The 27,277-nt window shown below is 47.3% G+C and overlaps 1 protein-coding gene and 2 long non-coding RNA genes across 5 annotated transcripts in view; all 3 read left to right on the top strand.

Annotated features, from left to right (window-relative positions):
* The window catches only part of inaD (inactivation no afterpotential D), a 2,962,486-nt gene that overhangs the window by 2,718,509 nt on the left and 216,700 nt on the right, over window positions 1–27,277 (top strand). The window lies entirely within an intron of this gene.
* LOC122416430 (uncharacterized) lies at window positions 4,259–6,304 on the top strand. The gene is made up of 4 exons (XR_006262108.1): window positions 4,259–5,593; window positions 5,679–5,873; window positions 5,959–6,114; window positions 6,193–6,304. It is a non-coding gene; the product is annotated as an uncharacterized lncRNA (long non-coding RNA).
* LOC122416427 (uncharacterized) lies at window positions 6,363–7,867 on the top strand. The gene is made up of 3 exons (XR_006262105.1): window positions 6,363–6,435; window positions 6,559–6,617; window positions 6,691–7,867. It is a non-coding gene; the product is annotated as an uncharacterized lncRNA (long non-coding RNA).

Genomic DNA, 27,277 nt, shown 5'->3' with positions numbered 1-27,277 from the left:
AATGGGGCATATGCAAAGGCCAGGTTATCAGATTGGAAATCACTACGCTTTGGAAATCGGCAGTGTAGCCCATCGCGTGGAATTGATGGGATACGAGGACAGTGAAGCCACATTGAGATTCATCGATCGAGGGACAACGCTTATGCATCCAGTTTTTGATTTGAGTGCCCTTCCGCATGCGTTCCTTGTGGCTCCACCTTTTTCATCGAGAGGTTACCTATCGGGAATTAAACCATTTTTGGGAGAACGATGGGAGGAAACTGTGTGCCTTTACTACCAACGGGCCTTGGAAGAGAAAAGAGTCAAGATCCAGATTGTTTCTGAACACCCTACCAAGGAGGCACATGAGGTTCGGTTATTCACACTGCCGCGCAACGATAACTTGGGGGATCGACTCGTTCTTGAAGAGTTTGCGAGAGAAGGGACATACGAGTGCTGTTTAAACGATGACATCGGGATGATTTCTCCAGAGGAGATGCAGGACCTGATAGAGGAAGAAAAAGCAGCTGGTAATTGGTATGCCTATCAACGAGAACGTGTTCTCGGCGATCCACCAAATCAGTGAAAAACGTCGAGACCATCGAAAACATCGAAAAACGTCGAGAACATCGAGAACATCGAAATCATCAAATCCAGCCATTCCCAGGGTCAAGGCGTCAGCTTTTCCTTTCAAAAACTCCATTTCCGATTTCCGAATGTTCAAATTTTTAAGCATTTTAAATTGTTATCTTATTAAACTAAGATTGGAGAACAAAAATCTCTAATTCTTAGATTTTTTTGTTCTGGGGGGCATTTGTAGCGAAACACACGCGCGACGGCCCGAGCCCGTCGAAACGAACGAAACTCCGCGATCTTTAGATCGCGGACAAAACATCGCGGCGACCACGCTCGTCGCTGTTGACAGATGGCGGCCATCTTAGGCCGGTAGGCATGAGCCCGAGCGGGGCTACCGGCGCCGCTCTGAACTTCGCCGCGCGATATTTTATCGAGATTAATTCTTTTTGTATTTTTTTTTATTTTAAGTCGCCCGAGCACGTGAATATGATCAAAATCATCAGAAAAATAGTACGAGTTTAAGAAAAATGATCTGAAGTCAAATCAATGTGACAAAATTAAGGTAATAATGAAAAATGTGAAAAGCGACTACGACGCATGCGCGGGCAGAGCGTTAATGGGCTATAGGACGCGTACGTGACTTTTAGCGATTATAATTTTACGAATCATATTAAAACAAATAACAATGCCAAATTAAAGAAGAAATTGAGTAATAATTGATCAAATTGAAGTTTTTATTGTTTAACATCGGAATAAGCTGTAAATCATAAAAAGCGGTAGTCCGCGCATCGTATGTTAGCCCGCTCGACCAACGGGCGAGCGTGAATCATGGCAACGGGCCAATCAGAGTAGGCGTAATAGAAAGGTGCGCAGAACCAAGCGAAAACGGAGATTCTCGGCGCTCGAGAATTTTATGGTGGGGACACGAGTATAAGAAGCGCTGCGCGACTCATTCGGCATTCAGTTCTCCCTGCCTCAAGGATCAACTCGGACCTCTCTGACAACACTGACCAAGCACTCTGCTCTAAAATTCATAAATTCCTTTCCTAAATTTTCCTGGATGCCTGGAATCTCGGAGCGATTCGGTGACGTTTCAATCCCAGAGTCCAGGGTCCGCACCTAACCTCTAAAATTTCCAAATTTTCCTGGATGCCTGGAATCTCGGAGCGATTCGGTGACGTTTCAATCCCAGAGTCCAGGGTCCACTCTTAGTTTTTCCAAATTTCCGTTGCACGGGATCTCGGAGCGATTCGGCGACGTTTCAATCCCAGAGCCCGTGGACGGTGAATTACCTAACCTAGTGGATGCACAGGATCTCGGAGCGATTCGGTGACGTTTCAATCCCAGAGCCTGTGGTCTACGCTATCCTGTCATATTCCATAGTAGATTCTATTTTGTCATTTTATGATCGTTAAGAGCAGAGCTGTAAATTCTTTTTTTTTTGGGTTAATAAAAATTTTAAATTCAAATTTGATAAAAATCTTGTCCGAGTTGGCCGGGTACGGAGACCTAACGCAAATTAGAAAATTAACAAAAATCCAAGAGGCGATAGATCGAGTTAAAATTATATCGAGTCAAAACAAAATTGAAAAATTGTAAAAGCGAAGAGATCCTCTTGGATTCATTTATATTTTTTTTTAGAGAAAACAAGCGTAACAGGACATCGGAAAAACCGCGTCAAACGAATTATAGCTCGAAGCATTGAATTGAGAGGTTTTTAAGCTCGAGGCGTGTCGAGAGACTAGAACGAACGCGACCATTAATTTTAAAATTGTTTTATTTCTAATTATTATTTTTGTACAATTAAAATTCGAAAATTGAGAAATTAAAAATTATCTCAGACAGAGAATTTGCAACGTTTTCGGGTCTTTCGGGTCTTTTTCTCGCCAGATCCGGTAAAACAACGCAAGACAATATAAAAAAAAAAAACCAAACTGTTTTAATCATCAAAAGCAATCGCGAAGCTTTTTATTTTTGTCAAAATTCAATCAGTTATTTGAATAAATTTGATTATTTTAATTTTCAACAAGAATTCTTGGTTTCCGCGTTTTCCTTCATACCTGCTCCTTATTATTTAGGTTGCTCGAACCGACGTGTGGCGGCGTTCAGGCCAGGTCGGCAAGAGCGTTTCGTTACAATACAGATTAGTTTTTGTTTTAATATAATATTTTTTCAAGATTTGTGAAATTTTTTTCGAATTGTTCTCTATTTTTTTTTGAAAATAATTTTTTTTACAATTTAAAAAAAAATTTTTTTAAGTTTTTTTTTATGGATGGAATTATCAGCAAACGAGGGACCATCAATGTACTTGTCCCAACCTTTTTTTTCCTAGGGGAAGTTTATGGTTTGATATCACGTCTTTTTTCTCAAAAGCTCCTTATTTATTTTCAGTTGACTATAGGATTTTAGTTTGAATTTCTATGGATTATTTATGATTTTCGTCTTATAACGTTGGTTTTCACGAAAAAAGACCTATTTTTCGTCAAAATAGTACTGAAAATATTTCGTCACAGGTCTGTCCTTGGACTTTGGCAATTTTTTTCTTTGTACTTTGATATGATTTGTCAATTAGAAACCCAAGCGCCCGGTCGCAAGCGGGTTGGAGGCCGGGATATGATTTTCGGCTTATAACGCTAGTTTTCACGAAAAAGGACCTATTTTGCGTCAAAATTTTACTGGAAATATTTCGTCACAGGTCTGTTCTTGAACTTTGGCGCTTTTTTTCCTTGTACCCTAATATGTTTTGTCCATTGGGGACTCAAGAGCATGTAGCAATGCGTGTTGCGGGCTGAGATGTGATTTCTGGCTTATAACGTTAGAAAAAAGAAAGGAGAAGAGGAAAGACAGATCAAATTCAAGACACAACAAATCCAACAGAATTAGCCATTTTTAAATGTCGCTTTAGCATTCTGAATCTAGACGTTTTCGTGTCATCCAAAACATGCCCCCGATGAAATATATTTCCAAAGTTTGCAAGTGGCCGCTGAGATCCAATTATCTACAGTTTGATAGTTGCAGAAAAAAAGGCACCCGAAAACATTTATTGTGTCAGAACTCAAAGAAGCAAAAAAAACTGAGCGTACTTAATTCTACAGAGCAACGGAAATCAAAGACGATTAAGGTACCTGCATTGGTTGTGGAGGAAAACATTTCACTTCAGGATAATTTAGAAATAAATTTAGAAATTAAGAAATTTAGCATGGAATTTAGAAAAAGGAAAATTAAGTTAAATAGTAAAGCTGAAAACTATTGTGATGAATTTTTGAAATTACATGTTACGGTTGGAGTAAAAAATTAAAATGATTGGCACACATGCTGCGACACAAAAATATCAGTAATAGGTGGTGCACTATGGCGACCCCCACTCCTATCCCCACTCCTATCCCCACTCCTTTCCCCCACTAGGCCGAGCGGCCGGCGTAGTGGGCGAGAGGTTTGCGGGTGGGCGGAGGGGGTGAGCGCGTCGTCATAGTGCACCATCGTTTTTTCCGGTGTATATTTTTTTTTTATTTTATATTTGTAAAAAAATATAAAATAAAAAATTTTTTTTATTTTATTTTATTTTTTTTTATTTTATATTTGTAAAAAAATATAAAATAAAAAAATCTCTTTTTCTCTATACATATTAATTTTATTTTTAAAATGGATAAAAAAAAAATCAAAAAAAAAATAAAAAGAAAAAATAAAAAATAAAAATAAAATAAAAAATATATATCGAAAAACTCACCAGGGTGACGCGTCTCTCTCTGTCCCCGATCCACGGCGGCGTGCGCTCTCGCGACGCCGCCGTGCAGCGTCATCAGAATTGCACGTGCATCGGCCGAGCGCTCCAGAGCTGTAACGAGGATAGAGCACAGCCTCTCGCCCACACCTGGAGCCATGATACATTTTCTCGCTCACTCTCTCTTGTGAAGCGCACGAGCGCGAGAGCAGCAGCAACAGCATATGCCCTCTCGCTCACACTCGCGACACTGTGCATTCTCTCACTTGCTCTTTCGCTAGGTGTAGAGGCGCAGCGCTTCAAAGCTGCAGCAGTGATACCATATACCGTCTCGCTCGCTCTCATCACACTGATCCTTTAGCGAGCAAACCTCTCTCTCGCTCTCCCGTGAGACGCGATGCTTTATACAGAGCTGTCAAAACGACGCATACGGCTGCAGCCTCTTGATACCTCTAAACAAACCCCACCGATATATATTCTTTATTATATGCTATTTTTGCGGATTCAACCGATTCACTTATGAAGGACGTATCTCCGGGGGCTAAAGACACAGCTCGGTCTTCGGGAGAAGATGCTATACAGGAGATGGAGCAATATGCTCGGAAATATGCATGCACAGGCATAAACAAAGTTGTCTCACTCGTGCGCGTGCTTTTTCATGCAAACACCGGGGACCATGCAGAGTACTGTAAAACTTCAGCGACTGCTCCTTTGCCGTCTTGAAAAAAAAAAAATATCGCTAGCATTTTAATTATGATTCACACCTATCTTCTCGCTCGAGATATGTCAGTAGCGATTCAACCGTCATATAGAGCGGTATTTAACGATTACCCCTTACAATGTCGGATGAATCAGTGCGTTCTTGTATTTTGGGTCTTTTACGTCTAACAAAACCGCATAGCGCTCAGCTGAGACGTCGGTGCAATGATCTATGGTGTTACGAGCTGCTGCGTTTATCGGGTGATCGACTCGTGAACAGACTTAAATACGTGATCTGGTGGGCCCCTTTACGCGCTCTAGTGGTGGCCTATAACAGAGGCATATTAAGTGGTCAACGAGTGCTGGGTGTTGTGTATGAGGAGTTACAGCGCCGCGGTGTTTTAGAAGCTCCCCGCGTAAGAGGCCTTGTCGATGAAATCAGATGTAAGTACCATTAGCTCGATAAATCACTGTTGTTGGCGGTTGGCAATACAGCAGTTATTTTTACCATAGGCTATCGGCAGTTTTACGATGCGGGGAGTGACGAAGAAGAGGCTCTCGCTGAGGCGACGAGAGCTGCGGAGGAAACGGATCTAGAGCGTCAAGCCGTCCTCTACCGTGCGTATTCAACTCTGTTTTGGCGTTATTATCCCCGATTTTCGTTTTTAGACATAAAAACTACTGGGGGGTGGTATTTTTTCAGAACCGCTGCATGAGGAGGGGGTAGGGGAAGAGCCTAGAGCGAGCACCTCGGCAGCCCCGGCCGAGCCGATACCGCTGGATTTCACCATAGGCCATCGACAGTTTTACGACGCGGTGAGCGATGAAGAAGAAGAAGAGGCTCTCGCTGAGGCGACGAGAGCTGTGGAGGAAGCAGAGCATCAAACCGCCCTCTACCGTGCGTATCCAGCTCTGTTTTGACGTTATTATCCTCGATTTTCGTTTTTAGACATAAAAACTACTGGGGCGGTATTTTTTTTCAGAACCGCAGTATGAGGAGAGGGCTGAGGAAGAGCCTAGGGCGAGCACCTCGGCAGCATCGGCCGAACCGATACCGCTGCAACCAGAGTCTGATGACGACGAGGCGTCGACTATTCTCAACCCCTCCTTGATGTTTAGCGATCGGTCTGATATACTGGGTAAGCATAGTCGTACAATGATAATAAAATAAAAATAAACCGCGTTAATAAACAGAAATTATGAAATAACCCAAACAGCTGTGTACCGGCAAGCCAGAGCAAACGATGACGACGGAGCGATAGCGGGTCCATCGTATCACCACCAGCGTCAGCAGGAAGATGACCTCGTACAGCCCGAGAATCAGCTGGGGGTGTATCCGATGGATGCTCGACAGGAGGAGGAGGAGGAGGAGGAGGAGGAGGGGGAACGTCTAAACGAGGAGCGATTAGAAGCTAGACGCTTCGGCCTATGGTTTCAAGAGCTGATGGAGTGTGATTCAGGTAAAGAAATAATAACGTCTTCTCTCTCTTTCTCCCTCACTCGCGCGCTTTCTCTCTCTTTATCTCTAGCCCTTGCGGTATATACAGGATATGTTTAAAAAGGTTTTATTATATTTACCACAGGGTACTCGTCAGCTGACTCGTCAGCTATCTCGTTATAGGCGTACCGCGATTAGTACGAGGTACACTAAAGTTACAATATGCCTTTTTATCGGCGATCTCTACTCTATAACTCACGCCTTTGTTTGATTACAGATATACAAACGGGCGGGGGAAGAACACGCAATACACAGGGGAACGAGACTTTCGGGGATGTGCAACCCCCGGGAGGGCGGATCATCATCACGCACGATACAGCCCGTTATTTCAAACGTTTTCAACTACGTGGTCGGGAGATAACATTGCGTATCCGCCAGCCTCACGCTGGCGCAAACGTGACAACATGGCTTGAAGGAGCATTCCGCGATCTTCTGACGCATCTCACGAGTCACTGTGAGGGTGGTGACTACGCGGGGATCTCGTTCTCCGCGAGCTGCTTAGCGCACGGCCCCGTCTGGCTTTCATTCCGCCCTGTCCGCGCCTATACATTTGTAGATATCTGGCAATTAATAACAAACATAGCTCAAAGTGCAGCGTCTCTGGATATTAATGATTCTTTCCATATAAAAGTATGTATCGTTAAAGGTTTGGAGGGTAGGGGGCGAAAAGGTTTGACACACGAGGGCGTTGCTAAAAAATCAATTTTAACGATTCGAAATACCGACAATCTGTGTCTACCGCGCTCGTTAGTAACAGCACGCGCGTACGCGGAAAGGGGTGAGATACGCTCAGGGGCTCTGCATTCTAGATGGCAGCGTATACGACAGATTAACGGGTCGCTTCAAAAAGAGGCGGCGCTTGAGCTCACGAGAAGCGCAAATGTTGTTATACAGCCCGCTGGCTGCGGTATGCGCGAAATTGCTATGTACCAGAATTATTTGGCTCGCGAGGGGTTAGCTATCGTGGTTTTCGAGTTTTTGACTTTGGGGCGACGCGAAAGACCGGTGTTTGACGGTACACAGACGGTTATGGATACAGTAGGCTCAGTCCGGCACACGTTATACATTCTGTATTATGAGCGGTCGCATCATTTCCAGCCTATCTTGAATCTGCGTGGTGCTGTAGGCAGCTTAAACTTCTGCGCAATCTGTAACGCCCGTTCTCGTCGGGATCATAGATGTTTAAAAAAGAAATGCCCTCGCTGCCTTCAAGCACCGCCCTGCGCTCTGGGAGCAGCTGCCGCGATCAGATGCGAGACATGTAACCGCGATTTTTTTGGGGAACAATGTTTAGAAAATCACAGGGTGTAATTTTTTGAAGGAATATCTCCTGGTGTGTGAGTTGGGATCGTGGATGGAATTGTATTGCCGGGTGAAGAAAAATAAATAACTTGAAAGCGAAGGAATTCCGTGTAAAAATATAACAAAAATATCACAGGTTTTATTTTTTGAAGAGTTCACAATGTTTCGAAGAGTCTACAGGTGGCCAAGATGGCGGCGATGTGTTCGAAGAAAGCCGGTTGGCGAAAGAATTCCGAAGTTAGAACGAAAAAAAAACACTTAGAAAAGCCCGAAAACAACTTGAAGCGAACGTTTCAACACCGCGGGCGTAAATCGCGAAATTAAGCCGGACACTTCAAGAAATTTTGATGGTAGAAGACACGAAAGGAATTTAGAAAAGACAGAAGCACGTGGCGTCTTACGCAACGTCCCGAGTAGAAGAGAGAGAAGAAGGCGCCGGCAACTACCGGCACGCGAAGCACGAGGGAGGGGAGCGCGCGCAGAGGTGCACAGCACCGCCGAGCTCAAGCGACGCCGAGCTCAAGCGAGAGACCGACCGTCGACTGAGGGCCTCCCACGAGAGAACGGCGAACTATGCCCTTTTCTGAACACACTCCCCGCCTTCGGCAACCGATGTTGTCGAAGAAGTAACCGGAAGAATGCAGAGCTTTGAAATTGGCCGCTTGAAGGTGGATGACGCCGTGCGAAGTGTGACGACTCGGGTGAGTTCGTCCTCCCCTGGATGAAGTGAAACCACTCTGGCGAGCGGCCACTTTGAAGGCGGAAGTCGTTCGTCCGTGATGAGGACCAGGGAGCCAACCTGGATCTCGTTCCGAGGATGTCTCCACTTGGAAGTGGCTAAACCGTGTTGAAGATAGTCCGATGACCAGCGTTGCCAAATTTGCTGGAATCTCCGTTGAATTTGGGCCCAGCGCGGAAGTTTTAGCTCCGGAGTTGAAGTGAGCGAAGGTTGCGGAACTGAATTTAGGGCCTCGCCGATGAGGAAGTGGCCAGGAGTCAGGGCAGAGAAGTCATCCGGATCGTCTGACATGGCGCCCAGCGGACGTGAATTTAGCACTGACTCGACTTGCGTAAGAAGAGTTGTAAATTCTTCATACGTAAGTGCTGAGTCCCCGATAACCCGTTGAAGGTGATGTTTTGCCGATTTGACGGCGGCCTCCCACTTTCCTCCCATGTGAGGAGCCGAGGGGGGATTGAAGGACCACCGAGTTCCGATGTTAGTCAGCGAAGAAATTATGTGTGACATTTCTGCCGCACTTTCTTTGAAGAGTCCTTGAAGTTGGGCATCAGCTCCGATGAAGTTCGTCCCGCAATCGCTATAGAGCGTATGACAAATGCCTCGACGACTCGTGAACCGCCGAAAGGCAGCGATGAAGGCATCCGAAGTGTAGTCTGTCACCAGTTCCAAGTGAACAGCTGACGTTGAAAAACAAACGAAGACGGCCAGATATCCTTTGTATGTTTTCGTATTCCGGCCTCGCCATGTTTTTACTGTGAAGGGTCCGGCGTAATCAAGTCCGGTGTGAAGGAATGCCCGAGAAGGAGTAGCACGACTGATCGGAAGTTGCCCCATGAGCTGTTGAGCTCGAAGTCCTCGAAACCGAACGCATTTAGCGCAGCGAAGAATGAATGATCTTATTGGTGCTCGACCTCCGACGATCCAGTAATTGGAACGAAGGAGAGTACAGGTCGATTGAGTTCCGCCGTGAAGAGTCTTGAGGTGCGCGTCAGCGATGACGAGCGTCGTGAATGTCGAATGACGTGGAAGGATAGCCGGATGTTTTGCTTCCAAGTTTAGACTGGAATGCTGCAGGCGTCCCCCGACGCGAAGAGTTCCATGCGAATCGATGAAGGGAGTCAAGGCCGACAGGAAATGACCCCGTGTCAAAAAATTTCCGTTTGAGATTGACCGAAGTTCCGCAGCGAAATGAGCCGATTGTATATGTAGTACCCAGAAGAGTCTTGCTTGTTCAAGATCGTCTGGAGTAAGCTGTATGTCCGTCCGAACCGGTGAGGAGCGCTTGAATCGATGAAGAGCCCGTTGACACATTGCCGTGATTCGAAGAAGTGGTGTCAATGAAGAATACCGATGAACAAGATCCCAAATCTCGCCTATTGGCTCGAGATTTGAAGTGAAGCTGAAGCCGGGCCGATGCTCAAGTGGAGCGTCCGTGGGAAGATTTAGTGGCTGTGCCGGCCAGTTTTCCGAAGTGTTCATTAGCCAAGTGGGACCGGACCACCAGAGAGAATTCTTGGACAACTGAAGAGGAGTCAGTCCTCGCGAAGCACAGTCCGCTGGGTTTTCCTTTCCCGAAATGAAGCGCCATTTCGCCGTTGAAGTCAGGTCTTGAATGAGTGAAACTCGATTCCGGACGAAGTCTTTCCAGCGAGCTGGTTGCGAAGAGACCCAGGTGAGAGTAACCGATGAATCCGTCCAGAGATAGACAGGCGCGCCGTTTAGGGGGAGCATTTTCTGGACGTATGAAATAAGCCGAGACAGAAGAAGAGCAGCCGAAAGCTCGAGGCGAGGAATACTCAGCCGTTTTAGAGGAGCTACTCTTGTCTTCGAAGAGATGAGCCTGACTGACGTCGAGCCGTCCGGAGAAGATGATCGAAGATAGACCACAGCAGCCATGGCGAGCTGCGAAGCGTCAGAAAACCCATGAAGCTCGACCGAGTCCGTTGGAGAAGAATGTAGCCACCGAGGAATCAAAATGAGGGGCAAATCGCTTAGACTTTCGCGAAATTGCCACCACCGAAGTTGAAGTCGTTCCGGAAGAAGATCGTCCCACTGCAGTTTTGCGAGCCAGAGCTCCTGCATGAAGATTTTGGTAGTAATGATCACTGGAGAAATAAACCCAAGGGGATCGAATAATGAAGCAGTTTCCGAGAGTGCGATCCGCTTAGTGATTGCTGAGGAGAAGTTTGCCTGAAGATTGAACCGGAACACATCCTTGATTGGATCCCAAACTAGCCCCAAAAGCTTTGTCGTCGAATCCTCCGAATTAATCGAGACTGCTTCAGGTTGTAAGGCTGAAGAGTCTAGATGTTGAAGAGCCGCTGGTGAATTCGAAGTCCATTTTTGAAGGGGAAGGCAACCGCGGGCACAAATTTTTTCCAGTTGAAGAGAGATTTCTCGAAGCTCTGAGACAGAATCAGCTCCGCCGAAAATATCGTCGACATAGCGTCCTTGAGTTAGCGGAAGCACGGCCAGAGGGAACTCATGGCCTTCGTCTTCGACAAGTTGAAGCATTACCCGAATAGCCAAATACGAGGCGCAACTCAAACCGTATGTTACGGTTGTGAGTTTATAACTGATCTGCTCGTTGTTTGAATCGAACCAGAGAATCCGTTGGAACTCTTGATCGTCCGGGTGTATGAGGATTTGCCGATACATTTTTGTAATATCCGTAGCGAAGATGAACCGATGTTGCCGAATCCATAGAAGTACATCGGAAATGTCCTGTTGAAGCTTCGGCCCGGTGTGAAGTATGTCGTTTAGCGAGAAACCGGTGTTAGTTTTGCACGACCCGTTGAAAACTACGCGGAGTTTTGTGGTGACACTGTGCTCACGCACGACTCCGCGATGCGGAAGGATGAAGCACGGATTCGTCGGTCTTACGTCGGAAACCGGAATCATGTGATGAAGAGCCTCGTATTCTTGAAGAAATTCCTTGTACAGCTGGCTGATATACTCGTCTTCAGCCAACCGAGCTCGAAGTCGGTGAAGTGATCGGGAAGCGGCCGAGAAGGAGTCTCCGAGTGACGTTGGAGGCAATTTGAAGGGGAGCCGAACAGTGTAGCGGCCCGAAGCGTCGCGCTTATGTGTGTTTTTGAAATGTTGCTCGCAAAATTCCGTATCCTCATCTTGAGTTGAAGCAGAATCTGACGGAAGTTCTTCCATTTCCCAAAATTTCCGAAGTTGAAGGGATACGTCATCCTCGATTGAGGCGTGATGAAGAGATGCCGAAGTAGCGGTAGTGTCCGATATTGGTCCGAGGACGATCCATCCGAACAGCGTTCGTTGCGCGATTGGTTCAGAGGGAAGGCCTTTTATGACTTCTGATTCGATGAGTTTGCCGTAGGAATCGGCTCCGATAATCAGATCGATGGGCCGAGGTTGAAGAAAATCCGGGTCGGCTAGCTGCAAGCCGTTGAGGTGATGCCAAGATTGCCGTTCTGTTGATGTGAATGAAGGAAGAGACGTGGTTAGAACCCGGAGGATGAAGGCAGTGGCCGAGAAGAAAGCCGAGAAGTTGTGAAGAGACGAGAGGTGAGCGGTGACTACTCCCCGCGTGCGCCCAGTCCGTTGATTGCCGAGGCTTAACACATTTAATGAGGCCGATTGACGCTTTAACTGCAACGATTGCACTATGCGTTCTGAAATGAACGAAAGTTCGGACCCGGGATCGATGAGAATCCGAATGGTAGAAGTAAGACCGGCTGAAGATGTGATGAGCGCTAGGCAAGTGGCCAAAAGCACTGACGGCCGAATGCACGAGGCGACGGTTGCGTTGGCTAGAAGGGTGCTCAAAGAGTCCGATGGAAGCACCGTTTGTGTAGAAGTATCCGAGAAAAGCGGAGCGCTATCGCGCGAAGTACCCGTTGGAATTGATCCTCTTGAAATATCCGATAGGTGACTCTGGAGGAGTCAAGCCTGAGGCTCATTCGGCGACGAAGATGCCGATGGTTTCGGATGAGGAGCTCCGGCAGGTGGTGAAGGAGTAGCCGAGATTGATCCGGTGTGAATGAGTGTGTGGTGCTTACCACCACACTCGGCACAGCGGCCGGTTACCTTGCAGTTTACTGCAGAATGAGGTCCGAGGCAGTTGAAACACAATCGCCGCTGTTCTGCGATTGTCCGGCGTTCTTGAGGGGTCCGCTGCTTGAAGTTGGGGCACTTGGCTATGAAGTGCTGGCTGAGGCAATAATGACAACACTGGGTTGCAGAACCGCCTGGATTTAGAGGCTTCGTGGATGCCATAGCGGCCTTGTGATCCACAGTTGTGGGGATGAGACCCTTTGAAGGGACCTGCGCTGTATATGCCTTGACGGCGCCCGATGACGAGGACATCCGTGAAGTGGCCGGTTTCGGTGGAGGCGTTGCGGTTGAAGACTGCCGAGAAGAGTACTGAGGCACACGAATCTCGATGCTCTCCAGAGCTCGAGCCCGAGTGTTGAGAAAATCTCGAAGTTGTTGGAGAGTTGCCGGTTCTTTTGCAGCGCCGAGCTTGACTTCCCATTGTTCACGAAGATGTTGATCCAATTTTGAAGCGACGATGTGCACCAAGATGCAGTCCCACGATTGAATGGGGACCTCCAGCGCTTGTAAGGCGTGGAGGACCTCAGACAATGTGTTGAGAAGGTTGTTGAGAGCTTTACCGGACCGAGTGGTTATGTTCGGGATGCCGAGCAAACAGTCGAGCTGAGCCGTGATGAGGAGGCGTTTGTTCTCATACCGTTCAACGAGAATATCCTAAGCTGCTGCGAACGAAGAGGCCGAAATAGGAAGGTTTGACACCAGTTGAGCTGCTTCTCCTTTTAGTGAAATTCGAAGATAATGCATTTTCTCAACGGAGGTGATGTATGTGTTCTCACCCACCATGGAGACGAACATGTCATGAAATTCCCGCCACTTTGAAAACTTTCCGGAAAATGTTTTTAGTTTAATCTCTGGAAGGGACCGACGAAGAGCGGCCTGACACTCTGCAGCTGAGACGTCGACGAGAAGTGCGCCGGTAGGTTCAGTGCGGTCGTAATGCTCCTTAATCGTGAGATAGGCTACTTTAGCCGTCTCGTAAGCCTGAAGGCATTGAGCCTCTACGGACTCCCGGAAGTACGCCTGTTCCTGTAAATTTTCACAATTCATGTCGAGAAGGACCGCATGTTCCGATTTGAACCGTATCCATTCCGCTTCGAGAAGCTCCAGGCGCGTTGTTGCGAGCACTCGCGAAGTGTTACTGGTGGAAGCCTCCTGCGCATTTTCAGCGAGGCCGATGATGCACTGGAATGTGCTGTAGAGTCCAGCGATGCGACGGTCAAACTTGGCTTGAACCGTAGTCATAATGTCAACACTCGAGACAATGTTTGAAGAAGGCCGAGAGGAGTTTTTTAATGCCGCGGCGAAATTACTCGCGAAGGCGCCCAGAATAGCGCGGCGAAATCACTCGCAAAGCGTCCAAAAAGCGCGGCGAAATCACTCGCAAAGCGTCCAAAAAAGCGCGGCGAAATCACTCGCGAAGCGTCCAAAAAAGCGCGGCGAAATCACTCGCGAAACGTCCAAAAAAGCGCGGCGAAATCACTCGCGAAGCGTCCAAAAAAGCGCGGCGAAATCACTCGCGAAGCGTCCAAAAAAGCGCGGCGAAATCACTCTCGAAGCGTCCAAAAAAGCGCGGCGAAATCACTCGCGAAGCGTCCAAAAAGCGCGGCGAAATCACTCGCGAAGCGTCCAAAAAAGCGCGGCGAAATCACTCGCGAAGCGTCCAAAAAAGCGCGGCGAAATCACTCGCGAAGCGGCCAAAAAAGCGCGGCGAAATCACTCGCGAAGCGTCCAAAAAAGCGCGGCGAAATCACTCGCGAAGCGTCCAAAAAAGCGCGGCGAAATCACTCGCGAAGCGTCCAAAAAGCGCGGCGAAATCACTCGCAAAGCGCCCAAAAAAGCGCGGCGAAATCACTCGCAAAGCGTCCAAAAAAGCGCGGCGAAATCACTCGCGAAGCGTCCAAAAAAGCGCGGCGAAATCACTCGCGAAGCGTCCAAAAAAGCGCGGCGAAGTCACTCGCGAAGCGTCCAAATATCGCGGTGAAATCACTCGCGAAGCGTCCAAAAAAGCGCGGCGAAATCACTCGCGAAGCGTCCAAATATCGCGGTGAAATCACTCGCGAAAAAAGTTCCAAAAATAGCGAGGCGAAACAATCGCGAAAACAAAAGTCTGAAAATTGAACCGAGAAAATTTTTTGAAAATCGCGCGGAATCACTCGCGGAAGTGTCCGAAATGCCGCGGCGAAACACTCGCGCAAAATTTCCAAAAATTTTCAACAAAAGTCTTTAGAGAGAGTCAATCATTGATCGCTCCGGTGAATCAGTGGGCTCGATCGAAAAGAACCGATAGATGAAGCACTGAAATTGTGCGAGAGTGGTCAGTACTTACTACTTGATGCTCTCTCGCGAAGTGAGAAACCAGAGCGGTGACGTCACGGAGCTCCGATGCCTTACCCGGTGAAGGATTGAAGTGTTCCGGCGAGAGAATTGTTGCCATGTGACAGAAGAGAGCGAAGCACGTTCTGGAGGCTTTGTATGAAAGACGGAGACAGCGCTACGAAGATCCGCACAAAGCGGAGGTCGATACCGAGCTCGCGCGCGCGCGACCACGTGCCGCAGTCACGAGAATTTTCACTGCACTGAATCCCTTGAAAGCAGTTACGTGCCGTAACTGCTTTCGCGCGATAAGACCTTTAGAGAAAAAGACGCATGTGTGCGGGGAGGGTTTCTGTAAAACGTGTAAATCGCGGCACCCCTATAATAGCCTGTGCTATATGAGGCCTATTTGCGTCGATGAGAGGCCAAAAGAGAACATATTCATATTCTATGATTTTGAAACGCAGCAGTGTACCCCTGTAAAAGGTGATTCTACAACGCGCGTTCACGAACCGAATCTTTGCGTAGCTCAACGTGTCTGCACCAAGTGCTGCGATAATGCTTCTATAGACGAGCCGTGCGAGCATTGCGGGGATCACGAGTTTATATTTAGGACGAACCCTGTGTGTCAACTTGTGGAGTTAGCCATACAGAGTATGCCGAACTTCTCTCACATATTTTTAATAGCCCATAACGCCGGTGGTTTCGACGCCCAGTTTATCCTGCGCTACTTCATCGAGGAGAAAAAAACGCAGCTCCCGTCTTTAATAATGAACGGCACTAAAATCATCACAATGCGCGTTGGCAAACTTGTGTTTCTCGACAACTTGAACTACTTTCACATGCCTCTGAGTGCACTGCCTAAATCTTTCGGTCTAAAAACTGCTCTCACCAAAGGATCTTTTCCGCATCTGTTCAACAGACCCGAGAATCAAAATTATATTGGGCCGATGCCGCCCGCAGCCGATTACTCTCCCGACACTATGCGCCCGGAGGAACGCGAGCGTATTTTTGCATGGTATAACGAGTTAAAGAATGCCTCTTATGTATTTAACTTTTCAAACGAGCTCGTAACCTATTGTAAAAACGACGTTACGATATCGAGACAGGCCTGTGTGGTTTTCCGGAAAATGTTCAAGGACAGCGGACGCGTTTGCCCGTTTAGCGAAAACACAACAATCGCGTCCGCCTGCTTTCAAATCTTTCGAAAAAATTTTTTAAAACCTAACACGATCGGTATTATACCTACGGGTGGTTACAGATGGGCTCACAATCAGTCAAAAAAAGCGATCTCTTGGCTCGTGTGGATGGAGCATTCTTTAAATCGTCGTATCATTCACGCAGGACGCTCGCGCGAGTTTAAATTGCCTCAAAATTTATTAGTAGACCGTTACTACGAAACACCTGATTCAGCCCACGTGTTACAGTTTCACGGTTGCTATTGGCACGGGTGTTTGAGCTGTTTCACTGTAAACAGAGACCGTGTACAAAGCGACGGTGATACACTGAACGAGCGTCTCGAGAGAACAAACGCTATATCGCAGAGAATCCGCTCAAGCGGCTACACGTTAACCGAGATTTGGGAGTGCGCGTATGACCGGATGATAAAAACAGATTTAGAGATGAGCGCTTTTGTGAGTGATCACCCTCTGGTTCGAGCGGAGCCTCTCAATCCGCGCGATGCTTTTTTCGGTGGTCGCACGGAAAACATGGTCACTCTGTACGACGTGAAAGACGGGGAGCAGATACGATATGTTGACGTTTGCTCTTTGTACCCATACATCTGCAAGTACGGCAAATATCCGGTGGGCCATCCAACGGTATACGTCGGCGACAAGTGCAGGGCGCTGACAGGTCCCGAAAATAATATCAGTCTTTCCCGCGTCGAGGGCCTTGTTAAATGTACAGTGCTTCCACCGCAAAATCTTTATCATCCGGTGCTGCCGGTGCGAATGCATCAGCGCCTGTTATTCGGGTTATGTCGTAGCTGCTGCGAAACAATGAACCAGGACGCGTGTCCTCATGAAGACCCCGCGGAGCGTGTGTTTAGCGGTACTTGGGTAGTGGATGACTTGCGAAAAGCTATTGCGTGCGAGTATAAAATATTAACCGTGAGCGAGATTTGGCAGTATAAGATAACGCAGTACAACCGCGATACACAGAAGGGGGGCCTTTTCACCGGGTACATAAACACTTTTCTTAAAATCAAACAAGAGGCTAGCGGTTGGCCCGAGGGTTATGCAGATGACGAGGCTGCCCAAGAGCGTTATATAACTGCTTTTAAGACAGCCGAAGGGGTTCAGCTGGAGCGGGGTGCGGTAGCGAAAAACCCGGGGCTGCGCTCGGTAGCCAAACTTTGTCTTAACTCCTTTTGGGGTAAATTTGGACAACGCGAAAATTTACCACAAACAGAAATAGTGTCGACACGCGAAAAACTTATGGAGCTGCTAAATAGCCCCGAGCACGAGATCACTGGTATGCTACCTGTTAACAACCAGGTGCTGTATGTTAATTATACGAAAACCAATGATGCTGTAATACCGTCTAATATAGCAAATACTGTCATAGCTGCATTCACCACAGCCCAAGCCCGTTTAAAGCTTTACACCTATCTCGAACCGCTGGGTAAGCGTGCTCTGTACTGCGACACCGATTCCGTTATTTATGTCACGAGAAAAGAGCCTGGAGAGTATGAACCGCCAACGGGTCAATTGCTAGGGGATTTAACCGACGAGCTAAGCTCTTACGGCGAGGGCAGTTACATTAAGTCTTTCATCTCAGGCGGCCCTAAATTTTATTCTTTCATAGTTAATACGCCGAGCGGCGCGGAAAGCGAGGTTTGCAAGGTTAAAGGCATAACGCTGAATTACGCAAACAGCTCGCTGATAAATTACGAATCAATACGGTCATTTATAATAGGTGAGAGAGAAAATCCTGTTGTACTACAGTTTGATTCAATACGTCGTACACCGTTCCACCAAGTTGTCACACGACCCGAAAAGAAATCGTGCATGCCTCTGAGCGTCAAGCGAAGACGTGATGGCGAATACGGCTCGCTCCCTTACGGCTACAAGTAACCGTTTATAAAAACTCTTGCTTTAAACATTGTTAAGCAGCGTTGTAAAATATCCATGTTATTACTGTAAAATATTTATACTGTTACCGGAAAATAAAAGCACTATACATGTTTCAACTGCTCGAATTCTTTATATTATACTGCCCCGCAGGAAACGTGGTCATTCGCGCAGATGGATGTACGGTGGAAGCATCCCTGGACCTCAATGATCTGTGGTCCCACAGGCTGCGGTAAAACGTACTTTGTAAAAAAGTTTTTAAAGTTTATTTCACGGATGAACAGTGAGCCGTTTGAGAGAGTCATTTTCTATTACTCCGAGTGGCAGTCAGCGTACACGGAGTATGGTGAATCAATAGAGTTCCACGAGGGTCTACCTCAGAGTGCCGATTATGCTAACGACCCTCGCGCAAAACTTCTCATAATCGATGATTTGATGCGCGAGGCGTCTAACAACAATGTTGTGGATCTTTTCACCAAAGGCAGTCATCATAAAAATCTGAGCGTTATTTTTATTACCCAGAACTTATTCCATCAAGGACACGGCCAGCGAGATATCTCGCTGAATGCCAACTATATAGTGATTTTCAAAAATCCCCGTGATCGTGCTCAAATTCAGCATCTCGCGCGACAGGTGTATCCTGAAAACCCGCGTTTCCTACAGGAGGCGAACCACGACGCAACAGCCAAGCCGCACGGTTATTTGCTACTCGACCTGAAACAATCGACGCCTGACAACTGTAGATTCCGTACCTGTATTTTTCCCGACGACCCCCATCATTTTGTCTACGTACCGCGGAAAAAGTTTAAAAGCGGATGCAATGCTGGTGAATTACCAGTTCAGCGCATGTAATGGCGCCCAAAGGGCTATCGCACTGTGATAAATGCATGATCGTTTTGAGCGCACTTCAGCGAGCTAACAAGATAACGCAAGGACCCAACACCTGTGGAAACACCTCCCACCCTTATTATTGTATTGGTCTATGCGTGTGGTATATTCTTAAAGGCACCGCTACCCCCCATCCCTATAGGTCGAAAAAATCGGCTAAAAGGGGCGATACGTCGAGAGGTTAGACAGTTTGACACGCGTAATGGAGCGAAACGGTGCACCGCTCTGTAAAAAGCACGTGACGATACTACGGGCTCTTCAGTATCTCAATAAAGAGCAGCGCGAGGCTGTCCTGCGTAAAGCGGACCCAAGCATCGTCCGCTGTATCTGCGAGTGTGCCTTGAACGTTCTTTGCGGTAACGTTCCTTTGAAGGCTGATCAGCGAAAAAAGCTACGACGACACGCTCCCGCTCTCCGTCGTTTAGCCGCGAAAAAAGGCTGCTGGAAAAGTAAAAAACGTTTTGTTATCCAGAGCGGCGGGTTTCTACCGCTCCTACTAGCACCGATACTAGGCACTGTTCTATCGAGCCTGATTGGCGGACGGGGATGATGGAGCACGCGAGAAAAATGGTTCTTATCCCTGAGGAGCATGTGGCACAGCTGGGCATGCAAAACCAGAGACAGCCAACGGCCGGCTGGAACGCCTCGGCACAACCGCCACAATCTACTGATACCGTATTATCCAGACTGGACGCGGAGATGAATGAAATTTTGAACTCTAATACCTACAAGAATGAGAGGGAAAAATGGACAACGTACCTGGTTGTACTACAGCGTTATCTCCATTTTTCTGATGACGAGAGAGCTCGACAACACAGCGATCTTATGAAGAACGACCATGCGATGACGTCTAATTATGATAAAAGTGAAAAAGGAGAAACTCGTAACGGGATGAACGACTCCGTCATAATTGAAAGCATACCAGCCAAATATCGCAGTTGCTAAAGCGAAGTTGCTGCTCCGCCGTTTACATGACGCGCCACGCAGCAATTTTTCTTGGGATTCCGGAGGAGTCGTATCGATTGAGGGTAGCCCGATTCAGGGCTCGAATATTGTTGATCTTGTGAACGACGCCATGAGAGCTAGAAAAATATCTAAACCGGCTGGGCGTGGTGCTTTCGCTAAATTTCTGAGAGCAATACAGACACCGCGGGAGTTCATCGGCAATGACGCGCTGTGGCAGGAGACAAGGGCCAATTCAACGCTACGACCGTCGCAGCTCGAGGAGAGCAGCAACAGCAGTACAAACAGCGACAGTACAGGTGCGACGAGTCAGTCGCCGTTCTTCAGCGGCCGCGATAGCAAATCAGATAACGCAGGGCAGAGCGGCAACGGTTATCCTAATAAATATCATAAGAAAAGACATGTAACCTGGGCTAACCTCAAATTATAAATATGAAAACGCTAGAAAAAGTGTATTTTAATCCATCCCATGAAGCATCGTTTTCAGGCGCTGCTAAACTGCTACGTCTGGCACGTCAGAAAAAAGTATCCAGAACGAAGGCGCTGCAGTGGCTTGAGGGACAGGATGCTTACACGAAACACAAACCCGTGCGACAGCACTTTCCGCGATGTTTTTATAACGTACGGAACATTGATGATTTTTGGGAAGCTGATCTGGTAGATCTTCGCTCAATTAAGGATTATAACGACGGCTATGTTTATCTACTCGTTGTGATAGACACTCTCAGAAAATTCGCATGGGTTCAACCTCTACGCGACAAATCTGCCGCACCTGTGGCTAAAGCGTTTAATCTCATCTTGTCTAAGAAAAATAGCAACGGTCGATCACCCGTTTATCTGCAGACGGATAGAGGTAAAGAATTCGTAGGTGCTGCATTTCAGGATCTCCTAAAGAAAAAAGACATACGGTCTCGCATTGCGAGAAACCCCGATATCAAAGCGGCTATTGTCGAGAGATTCAATAGAACGCTGAAGGAGAGAATGTGGCGCTATTTCACGTATTCCCGGCAAAAACGCTACCTCGACGTTCTACAGAGCATTGTTTCAGCATACAACAACTCTACGCATAGCGCTATAAAAATGAAGCCCGTCTCAGTGACATTTGCTACAGCCGCTAAGGCTCGGAATAACCTGATACAGCGATACAAAAGACCAGAGCATTGTCTCCCTAAATATAAGGTGGGTGACATTGTGCGTATCAGTAGCGCGAAGGCGGCCTTTGCAAAAGGTTACGAAGCTGGCTGGAGTAGCGAGCTGTTCAAGATTCACCGTGTGTCGTCCGGCATTTGCCCTGCGGTATACTTCCTGCGCGATCTCCACGACGAGGATATTGATGGTATATTTTATGAGCCCGAGCTATCGAGAGTGCAAACAAAGCAGGTTAAACAGCGGGCGTTAAAATGAAAGACGAGTTTTACATGGTTTTGCCTAGCAATAGTAGTATGGATTATTATCCCGATAATGTAACAACACGGTATACCACACATCTACCGCAGCGTATGTCTCTTCACGGTAGTTGGGCTGTTTCATTAGCTGAGATCCATATACCCGCAACCATTTTACACGTGCCTACCGATGGCAAGCGAAACTTTCTGAATATGAAAACGGAGCAGGCGGCTGGTATCTCAACGAAGTACGTACCTGTCGAGGGCGCGCGAAACCTCCTGAGTGTGACAACGAGGCAGCCGGCTGGTACCCCGGTGAAGTACGTGCCTATCGACCGCGAGTTGACGACCGGTGTTTCAACGGCTTTTGCTTTTAAGGAAGATAACGCCTGCGTGCCACCCGGTGTATACCACAGCATAGGGACATTGCTCGAGGCTATTAACGAAATACCTTATGTCACGGGCCATTTGAAATTCAAGTACGCCCGCAACGGGTATGTGACGGTGAAGCGCGTCTGCGAATCCTGTAAGAACCTGGAGCATACCTTTTTTTTCTCCGACGTACTGAGCAAGGTTTTAGGGTTCACCGAAACAGGAGGCGTAGTAGTACCCCGTGGAGGATACACTGCTCAGAGGCCTGCCAATTTAGCCAACGGGACCCCCAACATGATGTACGAGTAGTAGGTGGTGCACTATGGCGACCCCCACTCCTATCCCCACTCCTATCCCCACTCCTTTCCCCCACTAGGCCGAGCGGCCGGCGTTGTGGGCGAGAGGTTTGCGGGTGTGCGGAGGGGGATGAGCGTGTCACCATAGCGCACCACTTTTTTTTATTTTTCTCCGTATATATATATTTCAGCTCTTATTAATTTTACAAATTTGGTTATAATATGGCATATAATTCACAATACATATAGTAGTAGGGGGGTATTTTTTGTGGATATTTTTGGATTTTCGTTCGTTTTCACGACGGCGTCGATGACCATGGAGCGGTGGTTTACGGGGTGCGGTGCTTAGATGGTCAGACGATGCTGTAACAGGGCCGATAGAGACACCATAATGTGAGAGAGGTTCGTGTGCGTTTGGGAGTGTTCAGATGGCTGGTAAATAAGTTTTGCCCCATACCTGTTTATGATCATTCTTCAGCAGGTTTGAACTCCAGTCTGTTGAGCTTCGTGCCGTGGTACAGCATGATTAAGTTTTTGTTTGAGGCCGCTTCGCATATCTGCTGGAATAAACTGCTCTTATCTTCGAAAACTTTGACGAATCTTGCCGGCAGGAAGCATGTAAATGTGCTGTCCACGTCCATGGCAATTCGCTTGCCCCATTTCGATTCGACGACACGGATACAGGTGATGCGGTATTCCGTGGCGAGTTCAAGCTCGGTCAGTTTTTTGACGGGGAAGAAGGACTCCAAAAGGCCTGTTTGATTGACGAGCGTGAAATCCATTGTTCAGATCGAGTTTTTTTATGGCCACTGTTAAAGCGCGGAGTTCTGATATGTTGCGTATTCTGGCTTTAAACGTTGCGATATCGTGCAAAAAGAGATCTAAGCGTACTTTCAATTCGCGTCGTTTACTCATGCGGCGACTTGGGAGCACTGTCTGACCATCAGAGAGCTCAAATGATTTAAACCTCCTGTTTGAGAGATTCATATCCCTACCTCGAATGCAGAAAAGAGCTGACAACAAACTTTTGATGCAGCATCTCCCGCCACAGGATGGCAGTGGTGGGAGAATTCCGACAATACCTTGGCGGAGGTATTGGTTTACCATGGTCCCGACCGTCGCTAGCATAAGTCAGCATTTATAAGATAATGAAATGTGAGGATGAGATCAGCGGCAATGCGCTTCTTTACGAGGATGATTTTTTGATACCGGTTGCTTCTCCCTCCTCCCGCTGTGCCACCGTTAATAAGCCAGCAGTCCAGGACGTGGTGGTTCTGTACTCCCACAAGGCGATGGAGCGATCGTTATGAGAAAGCCATTTTTTTAACCTCACAGCGCCGTTGAGAGCACACTTGAACGAGGTGTTTTTATGTAGTAAGCCATGAAATATGCAAAAAGTACTGCTCTCGGGGAGGTTACGAGACGGTGGTTCTTTGTCCTCCTCTAGATTTATAACGAAGCAGTCTGTTAGCTGTGTCAAATATGCGGCTGCATCAGATCCTCTTGTAAACAGGCGATCGGATTGTACCGCGATTTGCTTTAAAGCAGCTTCGACCGCACGTAAAGGTGTTTCACCCTCGGACCAGTCTATACCGTGATGATTGCACTTTAGCCACGTGTTTTGTCGTTTCACACTAGGAGGCAGTACGCTATAAGCGTGAGGCGGTGATACGACCCAGTGTGCTAAGTAAGATGTTTTCACAGAGACCACGGCAATTTCTTTAGGCACGAAGTTATTATATTTATCCTTCAGGCCTTGTATATCAACGACGGTGTTCATGATGCCCCCCGACCGACGTAAAGTCTCAAGCCTTGAGCGCCGACTGACGCTGAACGTTGAACGCTCTGCAGCTGCATAGAGACAACAGCGCTGATCGTCAGCGAAATCTGATATCCGGGGGCCCCCCGTCACCACTCGTACAATTTTCGCCGAAAGAAACGGGATAGGAGACAGACACAGGATTTAAAATGGCACGTGTGATTCTTGTTGAAAGCAACGAGACAGTCGTTAGAAGTAGCATTTAAAACTTTATTAGCATGTGATTACCGAGAACGAGAGCAACAGTGCTGTATACAATGTAAATGCTTAATCCTATAACCCCTGCCGATACAGTCATCTGTATCGGAAACCACGCCCTTAGATTTACCACCCTTGCTGCTATACGCATTATAATACTCATGAACTATTTTATCGTTTCGCTGCAAATCATGCAAAAAAACATCTCTAAATCGCTGAATACCGAGACCAGTAGCCATATAATGAAGAAACATAACACAATACTGTCCACAACACTGCGAATTAGGGCCTTGGAGTTGAACCGTGTTGCAACGGAAGAGTCGACAGTTTCTTCGGAGACGCGCGAGATGCTGTGGGATGATTGGAGGTAGGCCGTAACTGTCGAAGAACCATCCGTATCCATTTCGATCGACGTACATGGCGACCCAGTGGGCCCCTGGGCGTTTGTATCCATCGGTGTTAACCACGAATGCCGTCGGTTTCGTCCACACCTTCGGGATACGATCGGCCGGGTAGACGCCTATAGCATGCTCCTTTATGTTTTTGAGAGATTGTAAAATCTGAAGACTGTTCATGATTCGGGGGTTCTTCTTCCTCCACGGTCCTGGCCTCAGACATACCAATGCTCCACGACGTGGTAGTCCTATACTCCGATAAGGAGGTAATCCGCTCGCTTTGACAGAGCCAGGCTTTGATTCTCATAGCGTTGTTCAGGGCGCATCTGTAGGCCTGTCTGTGATTTGCGACGCGGTGGTGCATACAGCATGCGTCGCTTTGAGGTAGCTGACGTAATGAAGGAGCCTCTTCATCATCTTCTAAATTTATAATAAAATAGCCCGTGAGTTGCGCCAGATACGATGATTTGTCAGAGCCGCGCGTGAAAATTCGTGTCGCCTGACCCGCAATCCTTTTCAGATTTGTCTCCAACGCTTGTAGCGATGTATTGCCTTTAGACCATTCTATACCATGGACATTATCGCGTAGCCACATATTTTGACGTCTCACAAAGACTAGCAAGTTATCGTCCGTATAGGGTGGCTTTACAATCCAGTGACCGTAGTCTTCAGTTTTTACCGATACGACGGCTACTTCTTTAGGTATAAACTGGTTATCTCTACCTCTCACGCCCTGCACATCAATAACAATATACATGATGCCGTCTTTTTTATTTGACCGTCACTCTTTGAATGCTCAGTGAAAACTGAGGGTGCTTCCCTCTCTCGCTCATCAACCGCTGAAATCTACGATGACCTGTCTGGACGAGTCAATCTCAAGCACATTATCATATTCAGCGTACACAATACAGTTAATCGTTGTAGGTAAAGACCCCGCGAAGCGTACTTCTATCCTCACGCTGCCATGCCTCACCAGATTCCAGTGGGTGCTGCTATTAGCAGAGAGATCGGGTGTCAGATCAAACGCGAAAAGGCAATGGCCGTATGGGTAGTTCAAACGCGAGATACAATTACCGTCGTTGAGAAAGTGAATACCCGAGCCAGAAAATAACGTGTGATATGCATCCACATACATATTACTATCTGTGAAGTCTGTCTGCAGGGGTTTTGACGGTATCTGTTGGCCGTCTACATATAAAGAAAGATAATTGATCGAGTAGTGGTGAAAATTGAACGGATTTTTGCCATAATCACCGTTGAAAGCCTTATTATCGACAAAACCAATTATTATACGTTTTGGTAGTTGGCCCAGTATGACGTTATCAAGAGTATCGCCGTGTATTCCGGCGTGCATTGATATAGCTTTAACCTCGACACGCGTCAGCGGATATTTTGCTGTGGATTTAGACAGAGCTCTCGCATGAGACAGGAGTATACCGGGCGCTATCTTAACGCGTCGCACGATTAGCGATGCTTCTGTAATGCGGATTTTACAGTTTTTCAAATCAGTCATGAGACAGAAAGCGCTATTGTTCTGCACGAGGCGCAAACGCATCTCAACACCGTTCAGCAAAAACCTTTCCTGATTGAAGATATCGCAATGCAGATGACCAAGAAGATCGATCGTTCTATCCTTGCCTAACGCATCCCGTCTCTCTACAAGGCCTTTGTTACCATCGCCCTTATCATCCATTGCTCCCTCTGTATCGCTATACCATAAAGCGCTCGTAAAATGCGAGGTCTTCGCGGCGTACGCGTAGTTCAACAGAGTTTCAATATAAGCTCTATAAGCATAAGCATTGTTAGGAGGAGACACAAGTTTTTGATTCAAAAATACATCGATCTGGCTGAACATTGAGTGTAGGAGATTATTGACAGGTCCTACATCGGGTGATACGCCCTCTAACCCCCCTGTCTTTTTATAATCTGGGGCATCTATCTTAACGTGTATACTTAGCATTGTATGCGCGAGATCAATGTACTCATCCCCCTGGCCTGGGACGACAAATTCTATCGGTGAATCATCCGTCAGCGATGAGATTGGTTTGTAGTATACAGAGTGTGTCCCCTCGATCGTTGTCTGGGTTGGCGGTAATGAAAATAATTCAAGCTCCGACTTAAGACACTCGCACGAGTGCGCGTGTGGGAACGCCATTTTTCAGAGCGCAGTTTAAGCAAAAATATCCGTCACTGTTCTTGGTTTCTTGTTACGTCTCGTGACGCGCGATTTAGCCGATGATCTTCTACCTCTCACACCCTTCTTCCTCTTCTTAACACACTTCGTTCTTGCACCACCGCCGCTTGAACGTTTTCGCGATTTCACCGCCTTTCTTTTCACAGAGTTGCGCCGTGATACGCTCCCCGCAGCAGAATGCACCAGTTTATTAATTTTGCTGCCTTTATAGCCGGAGCCCTTCATGAGCGATGTAATTTTTTCCTCAGCTTTACGCCTCAGGTTTTGCCCTGATTCGCGCAGGCGCGTTTGAAACGCTTCTCTCGGTTGTACACCGGAGTTAACGACATCAGAGGCCATGTTAATCCCCGAGCGAAGCGCCTCTCTACCAACAGTCCGAGCCCCCTGTTTCAAGAGAGGTATGATACGTCGAAAGAGACCCCCTAAAAAACTTCCAATACCATGACCTCGCTGGTTTGGTGAGCCGATATACACATGGCTGATACCGCCATAGCCTGTTCGAGCCCCGCTCCCCGTTTGCATCTCGAAGTACTCGTCATAGTAATCCATTGTAGATACACCCAGGTCAGTCTATACGTTTGAACTGTAGCGTCACCGTCAGCGTCCCGTGCTCGAATGGTATTGGCTCGCCAAACTCATCCCTTATATCAATGGTTATTGTTTGAAAACTAGTATGTAGTAAGGGAATATAACGCGGTGGCGAGAAACTTTTTATCCTCACAGATCCGTAATTATGGGCATCGGCGATAGCAACAGGCACAACACGTAGCAATGGTGTGCGAA

The sequence above is a fragment of the Venturia canescens genome, chromosome 9 (genome assembly GCF_019457755.1).
Source record: "Venturia canescens isolate UGA chromosome 9, ASM1945775v1, whole genome shotgun sequence".
NCBI lineage: Eukaryota > Metazoa > Arthropoda > Insecta > Hymenoptera > Ichneumonidae > Venturia > Venturia canescens.
This window is presented reverse-complemented; position numbering and strand designations above follow the sequence as displayed.